Raw genomic sequence first — 21,897 nt, forward strand, 5'->3', positions numbered from 1 at the left:
TCTTGAAGGCCCATGTGGAAGCCACAGCCCTAGTGGAGTGAGCTGTGATTCTTTCAGGAGGCTGCCGTCCGGCAGTCTCATAAGCCAATCGGATAATGCTTTTAATCCAGAAGGAGAGAGAGGTAGAAGTTGCTTTTTGACCTCTCCGTTTACCAGAATAAACAACAAACAAAGACAAAGTTTGTCTGAAATCCTTAGTAGCTGCTAAGTAAAATTTGAGAGCACGAACTACATCCAAGTTGTGCAACAAACGTTCCTTCTTTGAAACTGGATTAGGACACAAAGAAGGCACAACTATCTCCTGGTTAATGTTTTTGTTAGAAACAACTTTTGGAAGAAAACCAGGATTAGTACGCAAAACCACCTTATCTGCATGGAACACCAGATAAGGAGAAGAACACTGCAGAGCAGATAATTCTGAAACTCTTCTAGCAGAAGAAATTGCAACCAAAAACAAAACTTTCCAAGATAATAACTTAATATCAACGGAATGTAAGGGTTCAAACGGAACCCCCTAAAGAACTGAAAGAACTAGGTTGAGACTCCAAGGAGGAGTCAAAATTTTGTAAACAGGCTTGATTCTAACCAGAGCCTGAACAAAGGCTAGAACATCTGGCACAGCTGCCAGCTTTTTGTGAAGTAACACAGACAAGGCAGAAATCTGTCCCATCAAGGAACTTGCAGATAATCCTTTTACCAATCCTTCTCGAAGGAAGGATAGACTCTTAGGAATCTTAACCTTGTCCCAAGGGAATCCTGCAGATTCACACCAACAGATATACCAAATTATGTGGTAATTTTTCTGGTTACAGGCTTTCAGGCCTGAACAAGAGTATTAATAACAGAATCTGAGAACCCTCGCTTTGATAAGATCAAGCGTTCAATCTCCAAGCAGTCAGCTGGAGTGGGTCGAACGGACCTAGAACAAGAAGGTCTCGCCTCAAAGGTAGCTTCCATGGTGGAGCCGATGACATATTCACCAGATCTGCATACCAAGTCCTGCGTGACCACGCAGGAGCTATCAAAATCACCGACGCCCTCTCCTGATTGATCCTGGCTACCAGCCTGGGGATGAGAGGAAACGGCGGGAACACATAAGCTAGTTTGAAGGTCCAAGGTGCTACTAGTGCATCCACTAGAGCCGCCTTGGGATCCCTGGATCTGTACCCGTAGTAAGGAACTCTGAAGTTCTGACGAGAGGCCATCAGATCCATGTCTGGAATGCCCCACGGTTGAGTGACTTGGGCAAAGATTTCCGGATGGAGTTCCCACTCCCCCGGATGCAATGTCTGACGACTCAGAAAATCCGCTTCCCAATTTTTCCACTCCTGGGATGTGGATAACAGACAGGTGGCAGGAGTGAGACTCCGCCCATAGAATGATTTTGGTCACTTCTTCCATCGCTAGGGAACTCCTCGTTCCCCCCTGATGGTTGATGTATGAACTTGGCCCTCGCTAGCTGAGGCCAAGCTTTGAGAGCATTGAATATCGCTCTCAGTTCCAGAATATTTATCGGTAGAAGAGATTCTACCCGAGACCAAAGACCCTGAGCTTTCAGGGATCCCCAGACCGCGCCCCAGCCCATCAGACTGGCGTCGGTCGTGACAATGACCCACTCTGGTCTGCGGAAGGTCATCCCTTGTGACAGGTTGTCCAGGGACAGCCACCAACGGAATGAGTCTCTGGTCCTCTGATTTACTTGTATCTTCGGAGACAAGTCTGAATAGTCCCCATTCCACTGACTGAGCATGAACAGTTGTAATGGTCTTAGATGAATGCGCACAAAAGGAACTATGTCCATTGCCGCTACCATCAAACCTATCACTTCCATGCACTGCGCTATGGAAGGAAGAGGAACGGAACGAAGTATCCGACAAGAGTCTAGAAGTTTTGTTTTTCTGGCTTCTGTCAGAAAAATCCTCATTTCTAAGGAGTCTATTATAGTTCCCAAGAAGGGAACCGTTGACGGAGATAGAGAACTCTTTTCCACGTTCACTTTCCATCCGTGAGATCTGAGAAAGGCCAGGACAATGTCCGTGTGAGCCTTTACTTGAGGAAGGGACGACGCTCGAATCAGAATGCCGTCCAAGTAAGGTACTACAGCAATGCCCCTTGGTCTTAGCACCGCCAGAAGGGACCCTAGTACCTATGAGAAAATCCTAGGAGCAGTGGCTAATCCGAAAGAAAACGCCACGAACTGGAAATGCTTGTCCAGGAATTCAAACCTTAGGAACCGATGATGTTCCTTGTGGATAGGAATATGTAGATACGCATCCTTAAAATCCACCTTGGTCATGAATTGACCTTCCTGGATGGAAGGAAGGAGTGTTCGAATGGTTTCCATCTTGAACGATGGAACCTTGAGAAACTTGTTCAAGATCTTGAGATCTAAGATTGGTCTGAACGTTCCCTCTTTTTTGGGAACTATGAACAGATTGGAGTAGAACCCCATCCCTTGTTCTCCTAATGGAACAGGATGAATCACTCCCATTTTTAGCAGGTCTTCTACCCAATGTAAGAATGCCTGTCTTCTTATGTGATCTGAAGACAACTGAGACCTGTGGAACCTCCCCCTTGGAGGAAGCCCCTTGAACTCCAGAGAATAACCTTGGGAGACTATTTCTAGCGCCCAAGGATCCAGAACATCTCTTGCCCCAGCCTGAGCGAAGAGAGAGAGTCTGCCCCCCACCAGATCCGGTCCCGGATCGGGGGCCCGCATTTCATGCTGTCTTGGTAGCAGTGGCAGGTTTCCTGGCCTGCTTTCCTTTGTTCCAGCCTTGCATAGGTCTGCAGGCTGGATTGGCTTGAGAAGTATTACCTTCCTGCTTAGAGGACGTAGCCCTTGGGGCTGATCCGTTTCTGCGAAAGGGACGAAACTTAGGTTTATTTTTGGTCTTGAAAAGACCTATCCTGAGGAAGGGCGTGGCCCTTGCCCCCAGTGATATCAGAGATAATCTCTTTCAAGTCAGGGCCAAAGAGTGTTTTCCCCTTGAAAGGAATGTCAAGCAATTTGTTCTTGGAAGACGCATCCGCTGCCCAAGATTTTAACCAAAGCGCTCTGCGCCACAATAGCAAACCCAGAATTTTTTCGCCGATTGCAAGGTGGCGTCTAGGGTGAAAGAATTAGCCAATTTAAGAGCACGAATTCTGTCCATAATCTCCTCATAAGAAGAAGAATTACTAATAATCGCCTTTCCTAGCTCATCAAACTAGAAACACGCGGCTGCAGTGACAGGGACAATGCATGCAATTGGTTGTAGAAGGGAACCTTGCTGAACAAACATCTTTAGCAGACCTTCTAATTTTTTATCCATAGGATCTTGGAAAGCACAACTATCTTCTATGGGTATAGTGGCGCGCTTGTGTAGAGTAGAAACCGCCCCCTCGACCTTGGGGACTGTCTGCCATCAGTCCTTTCTGGGGTCGACTATAGGAAAACAATTTTATAAATATGGGGGGAGGTACTAAAGGTATACCGGGCCTGTCCCATTCTTTACTAACAATGTACGCCACCCGCTTGGATATAGGAAAAGCTTCGGGGGGCCCCGGGGCCTCTAAGAACTTTTCCATTTTACATAGTGGTTCTGGAATGACCAGATAATCACAATCATCCAAATTGGATAACACCTCCTTAAGCAGAGCGCGGAGATGTTCCAACTTAAATTTAAAAGTAATCACATCAGGTTCAGCTTGTTGAGAAATGTTTCCTGAATCTGAAATTTCTCCCTCAGACAAAACCTCCCTGGCCCCCTCAGACTGGTGTAGGGGCCCTTCAGAAACCATATCATCAGCGTTCTCATGCTCTACAGAATTTTCTAAAACAGAGCAGTCGCGCTTTCACTGATAAGTGGGCATATTGGCTAAAATGTTTTTGATAGAATTATCCATTACAGCCGTTAAATGTTGCATAGTAAGGAGTATTGGCGCACTAGATGTACTAGGGGCCTCCTGTATGGGCAAGACTGGTGTAGACGAAGGAGGGGATGATGCAGTACCATGCTTACTCCCCCTCACTTGAGGAATCATCTTGGGCATCATTTTTACTAAATTTTTTTATGACATAAAATACATATAGTTAAATGAGAAGGAACCTTGGTTTCCCCACAGTCAGAACACAATCTATCTGGTAGTTCAGACATGTTAAACAGGCATAAACTTGATAACAAAGCACAAAAAACGTTTTAAAATAAAACCGTTACTGTCACTTTAAATTTTAAACTAAACACACTTTATTACTGCAATTGCGAAAAAGTATGAAGGAATTGTTCAAAATTCACCAAAATTTCACCACAGTGTCTTAAAGCCTTAAAAGTATTGCACACCAAATTTGGAAGCTTTAACCCTTAAAATAACGGAACCGGAGCCGTTTTTATATTTAACCCCTTTACAGTCCCTGGAATCTGCTTTGCTGAGACCCAACCAAGCCCAAAGGGGAATACGATACCAAATGATGCCTTCAGAAAGACTTTTCTATGTATCAGAGCTCCACACACATGCAGCTGCATGCCATGCTGTCCTCAAAAACAAGTGCGCCATACCGGCGCGAAAATGAGGCTCTGACTATGATTAGGGAAAGCCCCTAAAGAATAAGGTGTCAAAAAAAGTGCCTGCCGATATAATCATATCAAAATACCCAGAATAAATGATTCCTCAAGGCTAAATATGTGTTAATAATGAATCGATTTAGCCCAGAAAAAGTCTACAGTCTTAATAAGCCCTTGTGAAGCCCTTATTTACTATCTTAATAAACATGGCTTACCGGATCCCATAGGGAAAATGACAGCTTCCAGCATTACATCGTCTTGTTAGAATGTGTCATACCTCAAGCAGTAAGAGACTGCACACTGTTCCCCCAACTGAAGTTAATTGCTCTCAACAGTCCTGTGTGGAACAGCCATGGATTTTAGTTACGGTGCTAAAATCATTTTCCTCATACAAACAGAAATCTTCATCTCTTTTCTGTTTCTGAGTAAATAGTACATACCAGCACTATTTTAAAATAACAAACTCTTGATTGAATAATAAAAACTACAGTTAAACACTAAAAAACTCTAAGCCATCTCCGTGGAGATGTTGCCTGTACAACGGCAAAGAGAATGACTGGGGTAGGCGGAGCCTAGGAGGGATCATGTGACCAGCTTTGCTGGGCTCTTTGCCATTTCCTGTTGGGGAGGAGAATATCCCACAAGTAAGGATGACGCCGTGGACCGGACACACCTATGTTGGAGAAAATAAGTTTTTTTTTTACTTAACTGTCCCTTTAACTCATTTTTCAAATTGACTGACACAGTGGGGGACTTGGAATCACCTCATACAAACACTGACGATGACGTGCAGCAGAGATCGCAGTTATTAGAAGGAAACAACACAAGGGCAGACCTCAGCTCCCTCCCTACTAAACAAGATCTGACCACATTTATGTTGCAGGTTAATAAGGCCATTAAAGATGGGTTGGCAGAGGTCAAGAGAGACATAACTGCCCTGGGAAACAGAGTCCAGCAACTAGAGGAACAAACAGAGGAAACTACTATGACGACTGACACCATGGCCTTAAAATTACAACAACAAAACTCCACCATTCTGCAGCTACAGACACAACTTGAAGATTTGGACATTAGGGGCCGGCGCCAAAATCTTCGTATCAGAGGGGTGTCAGAAAAGATTCTCCCTGCACAATTGCAATCATATGTTCAGAATTTATTTTGGTTCTTGCTGGAACCAGGAAAACATAATTTATGTAAGAACTTACCTGATAAATTCATTTCTTTCATATTAACAAGAGTCCATGAGCTAGTGACGTATGGGATATACATTCCTACCAGGAGGGGCAAAGTTTCCCAAACCTTAAAATGCCTATAAATACACCCCTCACCACACCCACAAATCAGTTTAACGAATAGCCAAGAAGTGGGGTGATAAGAAAAAAAGTGCGAAGCATATAAAATAAGGAATTGGAATAATTGTGCTTTATACAAAAAAATCATAACCACCACAAAAAAGGGTGGGCCTCATGGACTCTTGTTAATATGAAAGAAATGAATTTATCAGGTAAGTTCTTACATAAATTATGTTTTCTTTCATGTAATTAACAAGAGTCCATGAGCTAGTGACGTATGGGATAATGACTACCCAAGATGTGGATCTTTCCACACAAGAGTCACTAGAGAGGGAGGGATAAAATAAAGACAGCCAATTCCTGCTGAAAATAATCCACACCCAAAATAAAGTTTAACAAAAAACATAAGCAGAAGATTCAAACTGAAACCGCTGCCTGAAGAACTTTTCTACCAAAAACTGCTTCAGAAGAAGAAAATACATCAAAATGGTAGAATTTAGTAAAAGTATGCAAAGAGGACCAAGTTGCTGCTTTGCAGATCTGGTCAACCGAAGCTTCATTCCTAAACGCCCAGGAAGTAGAAACTGACCTAGTAGAATGAGCTGTAATTCTTTGAGGCGGAATTTTACCCGACTCAACATAGGCAAGATGAATTAAAGATTTCAACCAAGATGCCAAAGAAATGGCAGAAGCTTTCTGGCCTTTCCTAGAACCGGAAAAGATAACAAATAGACTAGAAGTCTTACGGAAAGATTTCGTAGCTTCAACATAATATTTCAAAGCTCTAACAACATCCAAAGAATGCAATGATTTCTCCTTAGAATTCTTAGGATTAGGACATAATGAAGGAACCACAATTTCTCTACTAATGTTGTTGGAATTCACAACTTTAGGTAAAAATTCAAAAGAAGTTCGCAACACCGCCTTATCCTGATGAAAAATCAGAAAAGGAGACTCACACGAAAGAGCAGATAATTCAGAAACTCTTCTAGCAGAAGAGATGGCCAAAAGGAACAAAACTTTCCAAGAAAGTAATTTAATGTCCAATGAATGCATAGGTTCAAACGGAGGAGCTTGAAGAGCTCCCAAAACCAAATTCAAACTCCATGGAGGAGAAATTGACTTAATGACAGGTTTTATACGAACCAAAGCTTGTACAAAACAATGAATATCAGGAAGAATAGCAATCTTTCTGTGAAAAAGAACAGAAAGAGCGGAGATTTGTCCTTTCAAAGAACTCGCGGACAAACCCTTATCTAAACCATCCTGAAGAAACTGTAAAATTCTCGGTATTCTAAAAGAATGCCAAGAAAAATGATGAGAAAGACACCAAGAAATATAAGTCTTCCAGACTCTATAATATATCTCTCGAGATACAGATTTACGAGCCTGTAACATAGTATTAATCACGGAGTCAGAGAAACCTCTATGACCAAGAATCAAGCGTTCAATCTCCATACCTTTAAATTTAAGGATTTCAGATCCGGATGGAAAAAAGGACCTTGAAACAGAAGGTCTGGTCTTAACGGAAGAGTCCATGGTTGGCAAGATGCCATCCGGACAAGATCCGCATACCAAAACCTGTGAGGCCATGCCGGAGCTATTAGCAGAACAAACGAGCATTCCCTCAGAATCTTGGAGATTACTCTTGGAAGAAGAACTAGAGGCGGAAAGATATAGGCAGGATAATACTTCCAAGGAAGTGATAATGCATCCACTGCCTCCGCCTGAGGATCCCGGGATCTGGACAGATACCTGGGAAGTTTCTTGTTTAGATGAGAGGCCATCAGATCTATCTCTGGGAGCCCCCACATTTGAACAATCTGAAGAAATACCTCTGGGTGAAGAGACCATTCGCCCGGATGCAACGTTTGGCGACTGAGATAATCCGCTTCCCAATTGTCTACACCTGGGATATGAACCGCAGAGATTAGACAGGAGCTGGATTCCGCCCAAACCAAAATTTGAGATACTTCTTTCATAGCCAGAGGACTGTGAGTCCCTCCTTGATGATTGATGTATGCCACAGTTGTGACATTGTCTGTCTGAAAACAAATGAACGATTCTCTCTTCAGAAGAGGCCAAAACTGAAGAGCTCTGAAAACTGCACGGAGTTCCAAGATATTGATCGGTAATCTCACCTCCTGAGATTCCCAAACTCCTTGTGCCGTCAGAGATCCCCACACAGCTCCCCAACCTGTGAGACTTGCATCTGTTGAAATTACAGTCCAGGTCGGAAGAACAAAAGAAGCCCCCTGAATTAAACGATGGTGATCTGTCCACCACGTCAGAGAGTGCCGAACAATCGGTTTTAAAGATATTAATTGATATATCTTCGTGTAATCCCTGCACCATTGGTTCAGCATACAGAGCTGAAGAGGTCGCATGTGAAAACGAGCAAAGGGGATCGCGTCCGATGCAGCAGTCATAAGACCTAGAATTTCCATGCATAAGGCTACCGAAGGGAATGATTGAGACTGAAGGTTTCGACAGGCTGTAATCAATTTTAGACGTCTCTTGTCTGTTAAAGACAAAGTCATGGACACTGAATCTATCTGGAAACCCAGAAAGGTTACCCTTGTTTGAGGAATCAAAGAACTTTTTGGTAAATTGATCCTCCAACCATGATCTTGAAGAAACAACACAAGTCGATTCGTATGAGATTCTGCTAAATGTAAAGACGGAGCAAGTACCAAGATATCGTCCAAATAAGGAAATACCACAATACCCTGTTCTCTGATTACAGACAGAAGGGCACCGAGAATCTTTGTGAAAATTCTTGGAGCTGTAGCAAGGCCAAACGGTAGAGCCACAAATTGGTAATGCTTGTCTAGAAAAGAGAATCTCAGGAACTGATAATGATCTGGATGAATCGGAATATGCAGATATGCATCCTGTAAATCTATTGTGGACATATAATTCCCTTGCTGAACAAAAGGCAATATAGTCCTTACAGTTACCATCTTGAACGTTGGTATCCTTACATAACGATTCAATAATTTTAGATCCAGAACTGGTCTGAAGGAATTCTCCTTCTTTGGTACAATGAAGAGATTTGAATAAAACCCCATCCCCTGTTCCGGAACTGGAACTGGCATAATTACTCCAGCCAACTCTAGATCTGAAACACAATTCAGAAATGCTTGAGCTTTCACTGGATTTACTGGGACATGGGAAAGAAAAAATCTCTTTGCAGGAGGTCTCATCTTGAAACCAATTCTGTACCCTTCTGAAACAATGTTCTGAATCCAAAGATTGTGAACAGAACTGATCCAAATTTCTTTGAAAAAACGTAACCTGCCCCCTACCAGCTGAACTGGAATGAGGGCCGTACCTTCATGTGAACTTAGAAGCAGGTTTTGCCTTTCTAGCAGGCTTGGATTTATTCCAGACTGGGGATGGTTTCCAAACTGAAACTGCTCCTGAGGACGAAGGATCAGGCTTTTGTTCTTTGTTGAAACGAAAGGAACGAAAACGATTGTTAGCCCTGTTTTTACCTTTAGACTTTTTATCCTGTGGTAAAAAAGTTCCTTTCCCACCAGTAACAGTTGAAATAATAGAATCCAACTGAGAACCAAATAATTTGTTTCCCTGGAAAGAAATGGAAAGTAGAGTTGATTTAGAAGCCATATCAGCATTCCAAGTCTTAAGCCATAAAGCTCTTCTGGCTAAGATAGCCAGAGACATAAATCTAACATCAACTCTAATAATATCAAAAATGGCATCACAGATGAAATTATTAGCATGCTGGAGAAGAATAATAATATCATGAGAATCACGATTTGTTACTTGTTGCGCTAGAGTTTCCAACCAAAAAGTTGAAGCTGCAGCAACATCAGCCAATGATATAGCAGGTCTAAGAAGATTACCTGAACATAGATAAGCTTTTCTTAGAAAAGATTCAATTTTTCTATCTAAAGGATCCTTAAACGAGGTACCATCCGATGTAGGAATGGTAGTACGTTTAGCAAGGGTAGAAATAGCCCCATCAACTTTAGGGATTTTGTCCCAAAATTCTAATCTGTCAGGCGGAACAGGATATAATTGCTTAAAACGTTTAGAAGGAGTAAATGAATTACCCAATCTATCCCATTCCTTAGCAATTACTGCAGAAATAGCATTAGGAACAGGAAAGACTTCTGGAATAACCGCAGGAGCTTTAAAAACCTTATCCAAACGAATAGAATTAGTATCAAGAGGACTAGAATCCTCTATTTCTAAAGCAATTAGTACTTCTTTAAGTAAAGAGCGAATAAATTCCATCTTAAATAAATATGAAGATTTATCAACATCAATCTCTGAGACAGAATCCTCTGAACCAGAAGAGTCCAAAGAATCAGAATGATGGTGTTCATTTAAAAATTCATCTGTAGAGAGAGAAGATTTAAAAGACTTTTTACGTTTACTAGAAGGAGAAATAACAGACAAAGCCTTCTTTATGGATTCAGAAACAAAATCTCTTATGTTATCAGGAACATTCTGCACCTTAGATGTTGAGGGAACTGCAACAGGCAATGGTACATCACTAAAGGAAATATTATCTGCATTAACAAGTTTGTCATGACATTTAATACAAACAACAGCTGGAGGAATAGCTACCAAAAGTTTACAGCAGATACACTTAGCTTTGGTAGATCCAGCAGGCAGAGGTTTTCCTGTAGTATCTTCTGGCTCAGATGCAACGTGAGACATCTTGCAATATGTAAGAGAAAAAACAACATATAAAGCAAAATAGATCAAATTCCTTATAAGACAGTTTCAGGAATGGGAAAAAAATGCCAAACATCAAGCTTCTAGCAACCAGAAGCAAATGAAAAATGAGACTGAAATAATGTGGAGACAAAAGCGACGCCCATATTTTTTTGGCGCCAAATAAGACGCCCACATTATTTGGCGCCTAAATGCTTTTGGCGCCAAAAATGACGCCACATCCGGAACGCCGACATTTTTGACGCAAAATAACGTCAAAAAAATGACGCAACTTCCGGCGACACGTATGACGCCGGAAACGGAAATGAATTTTTGCGCCAAAAAAGTCCGCGCCAAGAATGACGCAATAAAATGAAGCATTTTCAGCCCCCGCGAGCCTAACAGCCCACAGGGAAAAAAGTCAAATTTTTTGAGGTAAGAAAAATATGATAATTAAAGCATAATCCCAAATATGAAACTGACTGTCTGGAAATAAGGAAAGTTGAACATTCTGAGTCAAGGCAAATAAATGTTTGAATACATATATTTAGAACTTTATAAATAAAGTGCCCAACCATAGCTTAGAGTGTCACAGAAAATAAGACTTACTTACCCCAGGACACTCATCTACATGTTTGTAGAAAGCCAAACCAGTACTGAAACGAGAATCAGTAGAGGAAATGGTAAATATAAGAGTATATCGTCGATCTGAAAAGGGAGGTAAGAGATGAATCTCTACGACCGATAACAGAGAACCTTATGAAATAGACCCCGTAGAAGGAGATCACTGCATTCAATAGGCAATACTCTCCTCACATCCCTCTGACATTCACTGCACGCTGAGAGGAAAACCGGGCTCCAACTTGCTGCGGAGCGCATATCAACGTAGAATCTAGCACAAACTTACTTCACCACCTCCATCGGAGGCAAAGTTTGTAAAACTGATTTGTGGGTGTGGTGAGGGGTGTATTTATAGGCATTTTAAGGTTTGGGAAACTTTGCCCCTCCTGGTAGGAATGTATATCCCATACGTCACTAGCTCATGGACTCTTGTTAATTACATGAAAGAAACAACTATAATGTTATCATAGATAGAGTCCACAGAGCTCTAAGGGCACGGCCCCCAGACACACACACACACCACGGGACATTGTCCTCTGTTGCCACAGGTTTGCAGATAAGGAGAGGATACTACAGGCGGCAAGGAAAAGGTCTCCTATAGCATCAAATATATGCAGACCTTAGCCCTATGAAACTAGCGAAACGCAAAGAGGCACAATACCTCACTCTACATTTGTCTGAGCTAGGAATCCCCTACAGATGGGGCTTTCCTTTTTCCATAAAGGTGGTCAAGGGAGATAAAACATATGTGTATAAGGAACCGGAGGATATTGACCAATTCTGCAAGCATCTGGAAATCACTCAACCCTCATTACCGAAACTACGGGACAACAAAGATGAACGCGGAACACTCACCCCACGTCCTCAGCGCCCAAAATGGGTGACAGTACCCAAGAAAAGAAAGAATGATCCGGTGACAGGCTATGCCGAAGAGAATGCGGAGGCTGAGACCACTTGATAAGCACTGCACTTTTTGTAACTGATAACTAATGGAAGCTCTCCTGCGGTATAGTATTGCCTAGCTTAGTTAGGGAAAGAAATAAGCTATGTGTACCACTACCCCTAAACAAAGCCTTTTTTATTACCATCTCCCCCGGGGGGGATGGCCGTCTGGAGGATCATTGGCAAACTTGTCGCCTCCCCCCCCCTTTTTTTTCTACTTGCCCTTCTCTTCCCCCTCCCTCCTTGTTTCCCATATAACTCCCCTATAGCGAGGAATTCTAGCACTTTACAGCATTAGTGGGAGGCTGCGGGACACGTGGTGGGGATCGAGATTGGGAATTAGTACTAATGGTCAGTAAAATGTTAATGTTTTCTTATGTCTTTATAAATGTTAATGTTCTTGTATTTTTTTTAAATTTTATCTGCCGTGCCACCTCAGGGCAATACCTGCTTTCTTCTTATATGAAAAACCTGGAGGCTGATCGCACACTCATATCCCATTGCTCCACAAAGGTCTGGTGCTTCTTATGCTTTTTCGACTCAGGGTAAGACATGATATCATTAAACAGTTGCGCAAGCGTAACCTAGTATACATATATGGCTAATCCAGTTATATCAATAATTACACAAAACACAAAGGGACTCAACTCACCTACTAAGCGCTCCATAGCCCTTAGGACCTTCAGGAAACAAAGACTATTATATTCATACAGGAGACTCACTTTTTAGCTTCAGCAGCCCCAACATTCAAATCTAGGGACCACCCAGTAGGATATTTTAACTCGCACACTACGGCAAAAAGGAATGGGGTAGGAATTCTCTTTCATAGAAACATACATTTTACTCTACAGAACATGGTGACAGACAAAGAAGGGCGTATAATGATTCTCATAGGAGTATTGTTTAATAGGCCAGTGACTTTAGTTAATGTATACGCTCCAAATAGCGGCAGACACAAATTTTACCAACAATTAACAAAATTAGTCACAGCACATAGGAAAGGGATGATAATATTGGGAGGCGATTTAAATGTAGCACTGGACTCAGCTATGGACTCTTCTAGAGGCAGGGCCTCACCAGGTACAAGACCACCCAATGCAGTATACAATTGCCTTACACAGCTAGGTATGCTTGACATATGGCGCATACAACATCCAAGTCAGAAAAACATAATTTATGCTTACCTGATAAATTTATTTCTCTTGTAGTGTATCCAGTCCACGGATCATCCATTACTTATGGAATATATTCTCCTTCCCAACAGGAAGTTGCAAGAGTCCACCCACAGCAAAGCTGCTATATAGCTCCTCCCCTAACTGCCATATTCAGTCATTCGACCAAAAACATGCAGAGAAAGGAAAAACCATAGGGTGCAGTGGTGACTGTAGTTCAAATGAAAAAATTACCTGCCTTAAAGTGACAGGGCGGGCCGTGGACTGGATACACTACAAGAGAAATAAATTTATCAGGTAAGCATAAATTATGTTTTCTCTTGTTAAGTGTATCCAGTCCACGGATCATCCATTACTTATGGAATACCAATACCAAAGCTAAAGTACACGGATGATGGGAGGGACAAGGCAGGTACTTAAACGGAAGTTACCACTGCCTGTAAAAAAAAAAAAACAAAAAAAAAAACACCTTTCTCCCAAAAATAGCCTCCGAAGAAGCAAGGTATCAAATTTGTTAAATTTGAAAAAGTATGAAGAGCAAACCAAGACTCCGTCTTGTAAATCTGTTCAACAGAAGCCACATTTAAAAAAGGCCCAAGTGAAAACCACAGCTCTAGTAGAATGAGCTGCAATCCCTTCAGGAGGCTGCTGTCCAGCAGTCTCATAAGCTAAATGAATTAAGCTTTTTAACCAAAAAGACAGAGAGGCTGCTGAAGTCTTTTGACCTCTCCTCTGTCCAGAATAGACAACAAACAAGGTGAACGTTTGATGAAAACTGTAGTAACTTGTAAGTAAAACTTTAAAGCACAAACCACGTCCAATATTGTGCAATAGACGTTCCTTCTTTGAGGAAGGATTAGGATACAAGCATGGAACAACTATCTCTTGAGTGATGTTCTTGTTAGATACCACCGTAGGAAAAAACCCAGGTTGGTACGCAGGACTACCTTATCCGTACGAAGGACCAGATAAGGAGAATCACATTGTAACACAGATAACTTGGAGACTCTACGAGTCGAGGAAATAGCTACCCAAAAGGAACTTTCCAAGATAAAGATTGATATCTATGGAACAAAAAAAAGGTTCAAACGGAACTTCTTGAAGAGCCTTAAGAACCAGGTTTAAGCTCCATGGTGGAGCAACAGTTTTAAACACAGGCTTGGATCTAACCAAAGCCTGACCAAATGCCTGAACGTCTAGAATACCTGCCAGACGCTGGTGCAAAAAACAGAATTTATGTTTACCTGATAAATTACTTTCTCCAACGGTGTGTCCGGTCCACGGCGTCATCCTTACTTGTGGGATATTCTCTTCCCCAACAGGAAATGGCAAAGAGCCCAGCAAAGCTGGTCACATGATCCCTCCTAGGCTCCGCCTACCCCAGTCATTCGACCGACGTTAAGGAGGAATATTTGCATAGGAGAAACCATATGTTACCGTGGTGACTGTAGTTAAAGAAAATAAATTATCAGACCTGATTAAAAAAACCAGGGCGGGCCGTGGACCGGACACACCGTTGGAGAAAGTAATTTATCAGGTAAACATAAATTCTGTTTTCTCCAACATAGGTGTGTCCGGTCCACGGCGTCATCCTTACTTGTGGGAACCAATACCAAAGCTTTAGGACACGGATGAAGGGAGGGAGCAAATCAGGTCACCTAAATGGAAGGCACCACGGCTTGCAAAACCTTTCTCCCAAAAATAGCCTCAGAAGAAGCAAAAGTATCAAATTTGTAAAATTTAGAAAAAGTGTGCAGTGAAGACCAAGTCGCTGCCTTACATATCTGATCAACAGAAGCCTCGTTCTTGAAGGCCCATGTGGAAGCCACAGCCCTAGTGGAGTGAGCTGTGATTCGTTCAGGAGACTGCCGTCCGGCAGTCTCATAAGCCAATCGGATAATGCTTTTAATCCAGAAGGAGAGAGAGGTAGAAGTTGCTTTTTGACCTCTCCGTTTACCAGAATAAACAACAAACAAAGACAAAGTTTGTCTGAAATCCTTAGTAGCTGCTAAGTAAAATTTGAGAGCACGAACTACATCCAAGTTGTGCAACAAACGTTCCTTCTTTGAAACTGGATTAGGACACAAAGAAGGCACAACTATCTCCTGGTTAATGTTTTTGTTAGAAACAACTTTTGGAAGAAAACCAGGTTTAGTACGCAAAACCACCTTATCTGCATGGAACACCAGATAAGGAGAAGAACACTGCAGAGCAGATAATTCTGAAACTCTTCTAGCAGAAGAAATTGCAACCAAAAACAAAACTTTCCAAGATAATAACTTAATATCAACGGAATGTAAGGGTTCAAACGGAACCCCCTGAAGAACTGAAAGAACTAGGTTGAGACTCCAAGGAGGAGTCAAAATTTTGTAAACAGGCTTGATTCTAACCAGAGCCTGAACAAAGGCTAGAACATCTGGCACAGCTGCCAGCTTTTTGTGAAGTAACACAGACAAGGCAGAAATCTGTCCCATCAAGGAACTTGCAGATAATCCTTTTTCCAATCCTTCTCGAAGGAAGGATAGACTCTTAGGAATCTTAACCTTGTCCCAAGGGAATCCTGCAGATTCACACCAACAGATATACCAAATAATGTGGTAATTTTTCTGGTTACAGGCTTTCAGGCCTGAACAAGAGTATTAATAACAGAATCTGAGAACCCTCGCTTTGATAAGATCAAGCGTTCAATCTCCAAGCAGTCAGCTGGAGTGGGTCGAACGGACCTAGAACAAGAAGGTCTCGTCTCAAAGGTAGCTTCCATGGTGGAGCCGATGACATATTCACCAGATCTGCATACCAAGTCCTGCGTGGCCACGCAGGAGCTATCAAAATCACCGACGCCCTCTCCTGATTGATCCTGGCTACCAGCCTGGGGATGAGAGGAAACGGCGGGAACACATAAGCTAGTTTGAAGGTCCAAGGTGCTACTAGTGCATCCACTAGAGCCGCCTTGGGATCCCTGGATCTGTACCCGTAGTAAGGAACTCTGAAGTTCTGACGAGAGGCCATCAGATCCATGTCTGGAATGCCCCACGGTTGAGTGACTTGGGCAAAGATTTCCGGATGGAGTTCCCACTCCCCCGGATGCAATGTCTGACGACTCAGAAAATCCGCTTCCCAATTTTCCACTCCTGGGATGTGGATAGCAGACAGGTGGCAGGAGTGAGACTCCGCCCATAGAATGATTTTGGTCACTTCTTCCATCGCTAGGGAACTCCTTGTTCCCCCCTGATGGTTGATGTATGAACTTGGCCCTCGCTAACTGAGGCCAAGCTTTGAGAGCATTGAATATCGCTCTCAGTTCCAGAATATTTATCGGTAGAAGAGATTCTACCCGAGACCAAAGACCCTGAGCTTTCAGGGATCCCCAGACCGCGCCCCAGCCCATCAGACTGGCGTCGGTCGTGACAATGACCCACTCTGGTCTGCGGAAGGTCATCCCTTGTGACAGGTTGTCCAGGGACAGCCACCAACGGAAAGAGTCTCTGGTCCTCTGATTTACTTGTATCTTCGGAGACAAGTCTGAATAGTCCCCATTCCACTGACTGAGCATGAACAGTTGTAATGGTCTTAGATGAATGCGCACAAAAGGAACTATGTCCATTGCCGCTACCATCAAACCTATCACTTCCATGCACTGCGCTATGGAAGGAAGAGGAACGGAATGAAGTATCCGACAAGAGTCTAGAAGTTTTGTTTTTCTGGCTTCTGTCAGAAAAATCCTCATTTCTAAGGAGTCTATTATAGTTCCCAAGAAGTGAACCCTCGTTGACGGAGATAGAGAACTCTTTTCCACGTTCACTTTCCATCCGTGAGATCTGAGAAAGGCCAGGACAATGTCCGTGTGAGCCTTTACTTGAGGAAGGGACGACGCTCGAATCAGAATGTCGTCCAAGTAAGGTACTACAGCAATGCCCCTTGGTCTTAGCACCGCCAGAAGGGACCCTAGTACCTATGAGAAAATCCTAGGAGCAGTGGCTAATCCGAAAGAAAACGCCACGAACTGGAAATGCTTGTCCAGGAATGCAAACCTTAGGAACCGATGATGTTCCTTGTGGATAGGAATATGTAGATACGCATCCTTGAAATCCACCTTGGTCATGAATTGACCTTCCTGGATGGAAGGAAGAAGTGTTCGAATGGTTTCCATCTTGAACGATGGAACCTTGAGAAACTTGTTCAAGATCTTGAGATCTAAGATTGGTCTGAACGTTCCCTCTTTTTTGGGAACTATGAACAGATTGGAGTAGAACCCCATCCCTTGTTCTCCTAATGGAACAGGATGAATCACTCCCATTTTTAGCAGGTCTTCTACCCAATGTAAGAATGCCTGTCTTCTTATGTGGTCTGAAGACAACTGAGACCTGTGGAACCTCCCCCTTGGAGGAAGCCCCTTGAACTCCAGAGAATAACCTTGGGAGACTATTTCTAGCGCCCAAGGATCCAGAACATCTCTTGCCCCAGCCTGAGCGAAGAGAGAGAGTCTGCCCCCCACCAGATCCGGTCCCGGATCGGGGGCCCGCATTTCATGCTGTCTTGGTAGCAGTGGCAGGTTTCCTGGCCTGCTTTCCTTTGTTCCAGCCTTGCATAGGTCTCCAGGCTGGATTGGCTTGAGAAGTATTACCTTCCTGCTTAGAGGACGTAGCCCTTGGGGCTGATCCGTTTCTGCGAAAGGGACGAAACTTAGGTTTATTTTTGGTCTTGAAAAGACCTATCCTGAGGAAGGGCGTGGCCCTTGCCCCCAGTGATATCAGAGATAATCTCTTTCAAGTCAGGGCCAAAGAGTGTTTTCCCCTTGAAAGGAATGTCAAGCAATTTGTTCTTGGAAGACGCATCCGCTGCCCAAGATTTTAACCAAAGCGCTCTGCGCCACAATAGCAAACCCAGAATTTTTTCGCCGCTAACCTAGCCAATTGCAAGGTGGCGTCTAGGGTGAAAGAATTAGCCAATTAAGAGCACGAATTCTGTCCATAATCTCCTCATAAGAAGAAGAATTACTAATAATCGCCTTTCCTAGCTCATCAAACTAGAAACACGCGGCTGCAGTGACAGGGACAATGCATGCAATTGGTTGTAGAAGGGAACCTTGCTGAACAAACATCTTTAGCAGACCTTCTAATTTTTTATCCATAGGATCTTGGAAAGCACAACTATCTTCTATGGGTATAGTGGCGCGCTTGTGTAGAGTAGAAACCGCCCCCTCGACCTTGGGGACTGTCTGCCATCAGTCCTTTCTGGGGTCGACTATAGGAAAACAATTTTATAAATATGGGGGGAGGTACTAAAGGTATACCGGGCCTGTCCCATTCTTTACTAACAATGTACGCCACCCGCTTGGATATAGGAAAAGCTTCGGGGGGCCCCGGGGCCTCTAAGAACTTTTCCATTTTACATAGTGGTTCTGGAATGACCAGATAATCACAATCATCCAAATTGGATAACACCTCCTTAAGCAGAGCGCGGAGATGTTCCAACTTAAATTTAAAAGTAATCACATCAGGTTCAGCTTGTTGAGAAATGTTTCCTGAATCTGAAATTTCTCCCTCAGACAAAACCTCCCTGGCCCCCTCAGACTGGTGTAGGGGCCCTTCAGAAACCATATCATCAGCGTTCTCATGCTCTACAGAATTTTCTAAAACAGAGCAGTCGCGCTTTCGCTGATAAGCGGGCATATTGGCTAAAATGTTTTTGATAGAATTATCCATTACAGCCGTTAAATGTTGCATAGTAAGGAGTATTGGCGCACTAGATGTACTAGGGGCCTCCTGTATGGGCAAGACTGGTGTAGACGAAGGAGGGGATGATGCAGTACCATGCTTACTCCCCTCACTTGAGGAATCATCTTGGGCATCATTTTTACTAAAAAATTTTATGACATAAAATACATATAGTTAAATGAGAAGGAACCTTGGTTTCCCCACAGTCAGAACACAATCTATCTGGTAGTTCAGACATGTTAAACAGGCATAAACTTGATAACAAAGCACAAAAAACGTTTTAAAATAAAACCGTTACTGTCACTTTAAATTTTAAACTAAACACACTTTATTACTGCAATTGCGAAAAAGTATGAAGGAATTGTTCAAAATTCACCAAAATTTCACCACAGTGTCTTAAAGCCTTAAAAGTATTGCACACCAAATTTGGAAGCTTTAACCCTTAAAATAACGGAACCGGAGCCGTTTTTATATTTAACCCCTTTACAGTCCCTGGAATCTGCTTTGCTGAGACCCAACCAAGCCCAAAGGGGAATACGATACCAAATGATGCCTTCAGAAAGACTTTTCTATGTATCAGAGCTCCACACACATGCAGCTGCATGCCATGCTGTCCTCAAAAACAAGTGCGCCATACCGGCGCGAAAATGAGGCTCTGACTATGATTAGGGAAAGCCCCTAAAGAATAAGGTGTCAAAAACAGTGCCTGCCGATATAATCATATCAAAATACCCAGAATAAATGATTCCTCAAGGCTAAATATGTGTTAATAATGAATCGATTTAGCCCAGAAAAAGTCTACAGTCTTAATAAGCCCTTGTGAAGCCCTTATTTACTATCTTAATAAACATGGCTTACCGGATCCCATAGGGAAAATGACAGCTTCCAGCATTACATCGTCTTGTTAGAATGTGTCATACCTCAAGCAGTAAGAGACTGCACACTGTTCCCCCAACTGAAGTTAATTGCTCTCAACAGTCCTGTGTGGAACAGCCATGGATTTTAGTTACGGTGCTAAAATCATTTTCCTCATACAAACAGAAATCTTCATCTCTTTTCTGTTTCTGAGTAAATAGTACATACCAGCACTATTTTAAAATAACAAACTCTTGATTGAATAATAAAAACTACAGTTAAACACTAAAAAACTCTAAGCCATCTCCGTGGAGATGTTGCCTGTACAACGGCAAAGAGAATGACTGGGGTAGGCGGAGCCTAGGAGGGATCATGTGACCAGCTTTGCTGGGCTCTTTGCCATTTCCTGTTGGGGAAGAGAATATCCCACAAGTAAGGATGACGCCGTGGACCGGACACACCTATGTTGGAGAAAAATAGACAGAGTAAAAATCTGTCCCTTTTAAGGAATTAGCTGACAACCCTTTTCTCAAAAACATCTTGGAGAAAAGATAATATCCTGGGAATCCAGGCTTTACTCCATGAGTAACCCTTGGATTCATAACAATCAGATATTTACACCATATCTATGTTCAATTTTCCTAGAGACAGGCTTTCATGTCTGTATTAAGGTATCAATGACCGACTCTGAGAAGCCATGCTTTGATAACATCAAGCGTTCAGTCTCCAGGCAGTCCATCTCAGATTGATTCTATTTAGATGGTTGAAAGGACCCTGAGGTAGAGGGACCTGTCTCAGAAGCAGAGACCGTGATGGAAAGGATGACATGTCCACCAGATCTGCATACCAGGTCCTGCGTGGCTACGCAGGCGCTGTCAAAAACACCAAAGCCCTCTCCTGCTTGGTCTTGACCTCCGGAGGAAATCCCACTCCCCCGGAAGAAAAGTCTGACGACTTAGAAAATCCACCTCCCAGTTCTCAACACCTGGGATATGGATAGCTGATAGACAAGAGGGAGTCTCTGTCCAGTGAATTATTGTAAGACTTCTAACATCACTAGGGAACTTCTGTTCCCCCTTGATGGCTGATGTAAGCCACAGTCGTGTATATTGTCCGACTGAGTATGATGTACCTCAGAGTTGCTAACTGAGGCCAAGTCTGAAGAGCATGGAATATCACTCCCAGAATATTTATTAGAAGGAGGGTCTCCTCCTAAGTCCACTATCCCTGAGCCTTCAGGGAGTTCCAGACTGCATCCCAACCTAAAAGGCTGGCATCCATTGTAACAATTGTCCCATCTGACCTGCGGAAGGTCATACCCTTGGACAGATGGACCCGACATAGTCACCAGAGAAGAGAATCTCTGGTCTCTTGGTCCAGGTTCAACAGGGGGACAAATCTGTGTAATCCCCGTTCCTCTGACTGAGCATGCATAGTTGCAGCGGTCTGAAATGTAGACGTGCAAACGGTACTATGTCCCTTGCCGCTACCTATTAAGCCGATTTCATTCATGTACTGAGCCACCGAAGGGCGCGGATGGGATGAAAAACACGGCAGAAATTTAGAAACTTTGACAACCTGGACTCCGTCAGGTAAATTTTCATTTCTACAGAATCTATCAGAGTCCCTAGGAGGGAAACCACTTTCCACCTATGTGATCTCAGAAATGCCAGTACTACGTCCGTATGAGACTTGGCAATTTGAATGTTTGACGCCTGTATCAGGATGTCGTCTAACTAAGGGGCCACTTCTATGCCCCGCGGCCTAAGGACCGCCAAAGCGACCCCAGAACCTCCATAAAGATTCTTGGGGCTGTAGATATCCCAAAGGAAAGAGCTACAAACTGGTAATGCCTGTCTAGAAAGGCAAACCTGAAAAACGAAGGTGATCTTTATGCATCACAATGTGAGGATAAGCATCCTTCAAATCCATTGTAGTCCTCTATTGACTCTCCTGGATCATAGTTAAGATGGTACGAATAGTTTCCATCTTAAATGACGGAATTTTGAGGAATTTGTTTAAGATCTTTAGATCCAAAATAGGTCTGAAGGTTCCCTCACCTTGG

The 21,897-nt window shown here is 43.0% G+C and overlaps 1 protein-coding gene across 1 annotated transcript in view; it reads right to left on the minus strand.

Moving 5' to 3' along the window:
* CDK2 (cyclin dependent kinase 2) overlaps positions 1-21,897 on the minus strand; it is a 192,091-nt gene that overhangs the window by 98,659 nt on the left and 71,535 nt on the right. The window lies entirely within an intron of this gene.

Source organism: Bombina bombina, chromosome 3 (assembly GCF_027579735.1).
Source record: "Bombina bombina isolate aBomBom1 chromosome 3, aBomBom1.pri, whole genome shotgun sequence".
Lineage (NCBI taxonomy): Eukaryota > Metazoa > Chordata > Amphibia > Anura > Bombinatoridae > Bombina > Bombina bombina.